The sequence below is a fragment of the Arachis duranensis genome, chromosome 4, assembly GCF_000817695.3.
Source record: "Arachis duranensis cultivar V14167 chromosome 4, aradu.V14167.gnm2.J7QH, whole genome shotgun sequence".
Classification (NCBI taxonomy): Eukaryota; Viridiplantae; Streptophyta; class Magnoliopsida; order Fabales; family Fabaceae; genus Arachis; species Arachis duranensis.
In genome coordinates this window covers 106,449,422-106,459,060 of record NC_029775.3, presented here as the reverse complement: position 1 = coordinate 106,459,060, position 9,639 = coordinate 106,449,422, and positions in this window count along the sequence as shown.

Below are 9,639 nucleotides of genomic sequence, written 5' to 3'. Positions count from 1 at the left end.
ATGTTGGCAAACAGTAAAAGCAAACAGTGAATGTCGGCAAACAGTAAAAGCAAACAGTAAATGTCGGCAAACAGTAAAAGCAAACAGTACTGTCGGCAAATAGTACCCAAATAGTCATCATTTGGGGTCTATAAATACCAAAGGCCTCACGCATTCAAGATCATCAAAAACTTGAAAGCTCAAGAAACCTCTCTACTCTTATATCTTCTTACTTTATAAATTCTCCAAGTATTTGTAATCATCTTCAAGAATTGTATCAACTTTGCAAGCAATAATAGTACAAGTCTATTTCTGTAAGCTTTATTCATCCTTTTAATCTCTTTATTATTCTATTCTGTTTCTTTAAATACAATGTTATTACTGTATAAAAAGCTTAAATCTTTAAAGTTTCTTAGAAGAAATATGAAAATAAGAAGATTAGCCCTAGCAAGAAGATACATGGAAATAATAGCTGAATCTTCTGAACTAAGTGAAGAAATAGAAAAGTTAGATAAAAAGATAATCAAGATAAGAAGTATGTTAAAAAATAGTAAAGTAGTAAGATCCGTAAAAAGCTTAAAAGAAAACATTAAGAATAAAAGGATTTATCATGTTCGTAAATTGCATTATATTCATAGACAAAATATGATAACTTTACTATGTCTATATTTTTTAATATCAGTATTTTCTTAACAATTAGCATGTATTTTTTTTGTTTTATTAATTAAAAATTATTTAAATATTATACTAATATTAAGAGTATTTAGTATATAAATAATATTATTAAAATACAAAATAAAATTATAGATATTTTTTTGGTCGTAGATTGTAGATTTAATATATAGGTGGTCACAGTTGTTTTTGGACTGCGATCGATGGATTGGACTCAATTGGATTCTTTTTTGGTCTTGGACCCATTTGTTTTTTGTCTTGGACCCAATTGGTTTAATAGAACAAATAAAAATGAAACTAAAAAACTAACTTGGGTTGGTCGAGTGGTCAACTCACTCGTCCGCTTAAGCAAGTGTCGGGGGTTCAAATCCCGCCTTGTGCATGCAGCAACCCATTGGCCAGCGGCAAACCTTTAAATGGAGTTCAGATCCGTGACGAATCAGTCCTTAACCTGTCGGGTTGGAGGATACCGTGGGCAACCCAAAAAAAAATGAAACTAGAATTTTTTTAATAAATAATTTAATTATTTTATTTATATTACGTGTTTATTAATATACATTGATTTTTCTGGGTAAATCCAATGAAGCGAACGTGAATATGTTACCAAAAAGAAAAGGTTAATATGGGTTTGGATCAACACATGTATAACGCCTAAAGACCAGGTCTGCTTCAAGCCAACAAAAACGAATGTCTTATTCGATTTTGAAATTATTTTTTTCAGCCTAAAAGGCTTTTTTTTTCATTTTAGCGTAGAGCAAACCGAAAAACTATAAGGACTTCTTTCACTTTTTTTTATTTCAGTTTCTTTTTTTAATTTTTGGAAATAAAAAATGGAAATAGTAAAAATAAAAATTTTGACAATGGAAAATAATAAAAAAAAAAGGAACAGAAACCAATCAGGCCTAGATTTTTTTTTTTTGGGTTTGCATTTTTTTATATTTTCAAAAATTTTTCTGCTTTTAGAATTTGTGAAGAAAAAAAGGTTTTTTATTTTAATAAATAAAATAAATATAATATTTACCAAAATAAATAATTTTTAAAGAATTTAGCGAATTCAATTCTCCTGTCATATCTCGTTTACAGTGTAAACGAGATGACAATGTGCATATCTCGTTTACAGTTACGTGTATATCTCGTTTACACTGTAAACAAGATATGGGTCATTCGCGCTTATATATAAAAGTCGTTTACAGCAGGCTTTCGGGCCCCAATTTGACTTTGTCAATATCTTTCTCCCCTCTTTTAACCCTTTCTGACTATACCTTTGACCCAAACGGTGATGGCGTGCCAAGTGGGGAACGACGGGGACATAAACAGGCTGAACGAGACGACACATTACGCGGGGGCGGCTGACTTCAAGATTAGTTTCGTTATGGTTGTTAAGTTTAATGATGTTGCCATTGTTAGGGTAGTCATGAAGATCTAGAACGTTGGTATATGTGTTAGGAGTTAGGTCTGTAAGCTTAAATTATAACTCTATCCGCTTGTGTTAGGTTGGTATGACATAAATATTATTAGTTTGGAACGCTGTTATTGCTATGTTGTTAGTAATTTTAAATTTAATGCCATTAGAATAGTGTGTATGACACTTAGGGGTGGAAATAGGCCAGGCGGCCTGCCAGGGGTCTGCAGCCTGGCCTGTGTTCAGCCTGACCTGACCTGGCCTGATAGGAAATAGGCCCAGGCTCAGGCTACTAAAAAAGCCTATATTCTTTAAAAGACCAGACCTAGGCTTTTGAAATAGCCTGTTGGGCCTGTCAGGCCGGCCTGAGCCTGCAAATATATATAAAGAGTTTTATTATACTAGTAAAAATGCTATTGGAAGGATTTGAACTTGGGTCTTCTATCTTATGAAAATACTTTTATCCACTTAGCCATTTGTCTCTTTAATTATATATGTGTATTTTGTATCAATATTATTCATAAATTTATTATTTTATATTTTATAATTTTAAAAATTAAATTATGTCTTAAATTTAATTATTATTAAAAAAATAAGCCTATTGACAGACTTCAAGTCAGGCCAGATTTAACAACAAGCCAAGCTCAGTACTCATTAAAAAGCCTATATCAGGCTACAGGCCAGGCTAAGGCTAATATACTCTATTACAGGCCTGGCCTGTTAAGAGTAAAGCCTGGCCTGACCTGGCCTGTTTCCACCCCTAATGACACTGTAATACGTTAATAAATTTTGATATTTTTATTCTATTAGACATTTAAGACTTTATTTTGTTGTATTATATTGTTTAATTTGTAAAACCAGTAACAATAGAAATAATTATTCTTGAGACTTTTGAGAGATAAATATTACCAAAAGTAAAATTAATTTTTTAAAATGTTAAACAAATAATTTATAAGTTATATTGATTTTATATAATTTAAAATTTATTTCTGTTTGTAATTATTCAGAGGTATCGCCTCCTATTGTCCCGGCGAGTGAGCCATATTTTACCTCCACCGGACGCCATCGTCCCGTATCTGTTTGAGGCTGGATTCGGTGACACTGTGCCGCTGAGAGATTTTACTTTTGACAATTCCCTCATTTCAGCACTGGTGGAGCGATAACGTCCAGAAACGCACACGTTTCATCTCCCGTGGGGTGATGTCACTATCACAATGCAAGACGTGGCGTACCACCTGGGCCTACGCGCACACAGTAACCCCGTCGGGGGTGTCTCCGTGACTTTACTAGGTGGTACCATACGGAGACATGGTCGTTGGTGGAACAGCTCCTCGGCGCTAGGCCTCCCGTGGCAGCACAGCAGGCGATGGTCTTGAGATATGGTGGGTGCCAGAAAGCTGTGTGGTCCACAAAATCTCTGAACCTCTGTAATCACCACAAAAGAAAAAAATTTATCCTTACACGACATCTCTACCGGAAATAACATATAAGACAAAACTACTCAAACTCACAATTAAATTTGAACTTACCAGTATCCGAGATTCTGACGAAGGGCGCCACAGAGGCTCCATTGACACTCACTGTTGGCTTGACGGCACTGCACATGGTACTTTAAGCGGTCGGACTCGATCACTTGATACTCAACACTCCTATGAATATTGTAGTTCTTCACACCTTGAAGCACCGCTTCTCAGCTTCTGAATCTGTGTCCGACCTGAAACTCCACGCTACCGTCCAGGTTGTAATCGACTCAACAGTTGTCCTCCACAGGGTTCCTCTCATGCATGGCGTCCAGATGTAGGTTGTGATAGTGACTTGGCACAGCCAATAATGCCGGAATTGGATGAGGTGGAGACAGCACATGGCGCGGAACAGCCCCGCAGGTGTCTCCGGCACAAATTGTTGAGTTAAGAAATTAACTAAATTAATTAGTGATGACAAACATTATTTTTGGCTAAATAAATAATTAGAGTTGTTTAATTAGTAAGTATATGTTGCTAATTATTTATGTCATGTTGCAGGCCAAATTCATTTTAAGCAGCCTAAATGGTATAAAAATAATATAGCAAGGCTGATGGGTAAATAAACAAGCACAGCTTAAAAGAAACAAAGCCAAAGGATCCAATGGACCAAACGGGTGGCTTAATGGAAACCAAATCCAAACCCGTATCCATCCCACAAAGCTTCTCTTGTAAGATTGAAGTTTTCTCTCTTTCAAAGTGCAACGTCCATCTCTCTCTGACCAAGTCAAATCAACTTCAGAAAAGTAAGAAAGAGAAAGAGAGAGAGCTTCTTCACCAAGATAGTCACCAAAAAAGCAAGAAAGAGAAATTAAGCTTGAATGACAGAAGTCATCTCAACAAATCTAAACCAAATCAGGCTTAGGTTATAGGTAAATCTTTTCCTCATACATGCAACTCGGTCTCATCTCTTCTTCCCAACTCTCTGCACTATCCGAAATGGGATACAAGGAAAAGAAGATTTCTGTTCTTTCCTGCTATGTATCTACGGCCTTAAATGAGACTTGGGGACCAAGTTGGTTTTCAAGGGCTCATATCAAGTTGACCTTTGGGAGTTTTCCATGGTTGCTGTGTTATGGCTTTCGGTCAAGAAGAAGAAGTCAGAAGGAGAGTTTCCACTCTAAGGATTAAGGTGAAAAAGTGAATCTGTGGATTGGTGAAGCTCAAGGCTCAAGGTGTTGACCTTGGAAGAAGAACCCAGCAACATGCAAGGAGATAAAAGAAGATTGCTGTTCATTCAGAAGGCAAGGAGAGAAAACCAGAGTTTGAGAGTTGTGAAAAAGGAGTTCCTCTACTTGGATAATGCTTTCTTTCAAAGAAGCATTCGGCCAACACTGAAGAACTCAAGCTGAGGTTTGCGAATCTGGTTATGCACATAGCAAAGAGGCTGCTGATGAAGTCAATCTCCTTCATGTTTTACAGATTGTAATGTACTTTTCTATGTTTATCTTTCTGTAATTTCTTGTGAGAAAAGGCATAGTGAGAGAGCTCAAGTAAAAGCCATGAGTAGAAAAGGCTGAGTGAAACACTTGAGAGAAAAGCCTAGAGTTAATTTCAGATTTCTTTAGGTATGTTTATGTCTTGTATCTTGTACCTGTAAGGTATCCCTTTCTTAGTTGGGTTAGCACTAAGAGGAATAGTTAGGTATTAGCATAACCAATGTCAAGTTAGGTTAGAACTTGAGTGTGAGAGGATTGGGTCAATCTTGTGAAATTGGTGTATGTAATACTGTTAACTATAGTGAAATTCTTCCATAGTTGTGGAGGAGACTGGATGTAGGTTGCATAGCACAAGGCAACCGAACCAGGATACTTGCTGGTGTTAGCTTTTCTCTTCTCTGCTGAGTTCTGTTTTCTTATATTCATGAGACAAAAATAAATTGTCTCATAAATTTCCGCTGCTAAGTTCAAACAGAACTGATATTGAAAGTTTGTTTTAAAAGGGTAATAACAGCAACTAAAAGGGAAGGCATAAATTCAACCCCCCATTCTCTAAGCCTACCAGAACCTTCACAAACTCATCCTCATTGCCACCATCAGAAGATTCACTGTCCGCACTTTCTGCCACGTAATCCTTGTTCGGCTCTTGCTCACCCTCCTCTACCTCATGCTCCGGAATCGCGACATGAATGGGAGGTGGTGCGAGAGGTCGGTTGTCTTGCACGTAGGTTTCCTGTACGGATGACCCACTACCACCGTGACCCACCTCCGCGGCCAGCTCCATTACCTATTCACACATGATCCTCCCATGAATGTCGAACATCAGTCGCACATGCTCGTCTCCGTGAAGTCGGAATAGTCGAAACCGAAAAACTCCATTTCCCATGGGTGCCAGCAACCTATACGCCACCCTTCCGATTTCCATCCCTTATGTCCCACCGAACTTGCTCAATATCAAACTTTTCAAATCCGACAACGTCTCCACACGCTGAGTGCGAAACAATATCAGATCCTGACACTCGAATGTCACCCTGTTGTCGCCATTCCTTATGCGACAATTGGGATAAAGAAGCACAACTATGAATGGATTATTACTGGCCATTTAGCTATGATTTTCAGAGAAATAAGAGACAAAAGAAGGATATGAAATGTGTGTGAAGAATACCAAGAGTTACGTATCCTTTTATAGACTGAACATTTGTTATATATATATATCTCGTTTACGGTAACGAAATACGTTAAAATCATCTCATTTACAGTGTAAACGAGATATGGTAAAGAAATTTAATTCACTAAATATTTGTAAAAATATTTATTTCGATAAATATTACATTTATTTTATTTAATAAAATAAAAAATTTGAAAAAAAAACGAGAAAAGTAAAAATATACAATAGAGTTTTATTGTTTCTCTATATTTTTCCACAAAGTTCTACACTAAAAAAACCTTTAAATAAAAAACAAAATATGATAGACGTTTCTTCTGTTTACTATATATTTTCTTTCGTCCCATGTTTCTACCATTATGTGATAGTCTAATTGAATTTATGTGATCAATGGATTGTGATAGCAGCCACATCAAATTGTAATAAGACTTGTCAATATATGAAATCTCAAATTAATGATCACATCAGGGTTAGGTTGCATAAATCAAAATCCATTAGCTAATATATATACATGGGCACTTCAAACAACCACAGGCGGATGGTATTATTGAAAAGTTTATTATTGTCAAAAGCTAAAAGAAAAATGAAGCTTCCTACTACATTGAAGCTTGCAGAGGCAACAATAACATGATCATAATAAAAAATAATATGATAGAAAAATTTTCGGTTATTCCAAGAATGTTAATGTTTTATTAATTTTAACTGTTGATTTAATTATAATAAATTTTAAAATTGATATCAACAGTTAAAACTACTACTAGAACATTGATATTATTAGAATGTCTAAAACTCTTTCAATATGATATTGATTTGGAATTAGTTTTTTTTTTTTTTTTTGACAGTGTCTGAAAGCTCTCCCAAAACAACAATACATAGCCAAACCCAGGCTCAAGAGAGCAGTAATACGACCAATGCAACCCTACACACTAGAGAACAAAACCAATTAAAAATGGTTTTGAGAGCTAGACCAAATCAGCCGATTTGATTGGGTAATTGAAATTCAGTTATTAAATTGATTTGGTTTAAGATAAAATTTGGTAATCAATAAATGGGTAAAAAAATCGGTAAACTTATCAAATTAGTTTGATTTTTATTAGTAGTTAATTGGTTTAAAATAATAAAATAAAAAATAAATTTTAAAAAATATATATATATTGTATACACAAATATATATGTTATTACATCTAATTCAATAATTCAATTGCATCTTTAAACCGTTTGTAATTCGATTTTTAAAACCTTGAAAATAATATTAGAATTTGACATTTATTTTACATCAAATTTATTTTTGTAACATGTATATTTTGAAACAAAGAAAGCATTCCACTTAATTATTTATCTATGATGCACAGATATTGATATAGATACGAAGATATAATATAATACAGGATATGCGAATAGATACACAAATTTAAAATTTTTATAAGACATGGAGACACGTTATATAAAATATTTTTTAGAAAAATTATAATGATATTTTAGTATTTTATTGATATTAAAATATAAATTAATTTTTTAATTATTTTTAGTGTTTTTTTTAATTATATAAAATATTTAAAATATTTTTTGTTTTAATAATTAATAATATATACTATTTCTAAACTCATTTAAAAAATACATGTTAAGAATAAAGTTGAATATGCTGACACGTGAGGGTATTTAAATGCGTTCAACTGTGTCCAGAGAAGAATTTTTTGTTTTATTAAAACACAGCTAGACATAGAAGACACATGTCAGACGAGTATCAATGAGCGTTGTGTTCAAAATGTATCCGACACGTTAATATAAGGATAAGTATTATTTTGGTCCCTAACGTTGAGGGTTAGAATCGAACCCGTCTCTGATGTAATTTTTTATTTAAAATCGTCCTTAACATTTTATTTCGTATTAAAATTGTCTTTTTTAATAAAATTTTTTTATTTATTATTAAATTACCCTATTAATAAAAAAATTATAATATTAAAAAAAAGAAAACGACGCGAGGGGGCAGGGGAGAAGGGAAAAGGGGAAAGAAAGAGCTTGCTTCGACTTCTGTTTCTTGCTTCGCCTTCTGTTCCTTACTTTGGCCTCTACTTTTTATTTCTGCTTGAGCTACCTTCTGCTTCTGCTTCTTCTGCTTATGTGGTTGCTTCTGTTTCTACTTTTAATTCTGATTTTGATTTGTTGTTTTCTGATTTTATTGTTGTTGTGTGTTGATTTGGTTGTTGAATTTGTGTTGATTTATTGATTTGTTGAATTTCTGATTCCTTGATTTGTTGAATTTGTGTTGATTTCATTGATGTTGTTATTTATAGTGGTGGAGGTAAAGATGCTGGTGATGGTGGAGATAAAGGTGCTAGTGGAGGGTATTTTTGTTCAGAAAAAAGTTAAAAGGACGATTTTAATACGAAATAAAACGTTAAGGACGATTCTAAATAAAAAATTACGTTAGGGACGATTTCGATTCTGACCTGGACCAAAATAATACTTATCCCTTAAAATAACAAATAAAAAAAAATCTCCGTGCTTTATATATTATTACCCTGGAATTAGTCAATATTATCCGATTATTTTAACAACTTTTCGAATCCTATTTTTTTTCCAAATTATTTCAAAAGGTGGAAACTTCCATGAAAGCTAGGGCAGGTGTTTGTATTAGCTAGGTAGGGATTGTGATTCATGATTGCATGGATTTATTATTATTCCACACACCACATGAATTAATTAAGAACACTTTGGTGTTTGTGCTCATCACATAGCTGACGGATAAAGATTCACGTCATGTACCTTGTGTGTGCTGTCCTTGTGGAAAAATCGAGCACAATTCAATTTGTTAGATGTACTTTCTTGTCTGTCCCACCATTGGAAGAACCCAAAATAATTACATGAAAAAAAACGTTGGCTGAATAAAAAGTTCAAGTGTCAAAAAGTGTATATATTAATTCAAGGAGGAGATAGACATGCTTTACAAAAAGAATGTTACATATATCTTCCGTTTTTTATTTGACAAAATAAAGCTTTCATTAGCAAGTATATTGCTCAATTTTGGTTATATATGTATATATCTTTTCTTTATCGTTCATCCTATCAACGATGAATTGGAAATGTCAGCCTTGCGTTGCAATATTATTTTTTCATGGAAGGGAAACCAAATAATTAAATCGCCTAAATCTTTTTTTATAGATTAATATAGATCTTAGTCTACGAGTTTGATAGTGATGCATTAATAATATAAACAAAAAGAATTATGATATCCTTTATATGCATAAATCATTTAAATAGTAGGTACGACGTACGAAGCCAATTATATATAATAAGGAAGCTTCTTACCACTGCAGTGATAATTAATTCAAACAGGCTATATATGTGAGGTGGCTAGCTTAGTTGCTGTGGCAATATATAACAGCTTTCACTAAATTTAATTTCTTTAGAAAACTTAAATTAATAAAAAAATATATGAATAAATTATATTTTTAACACGTC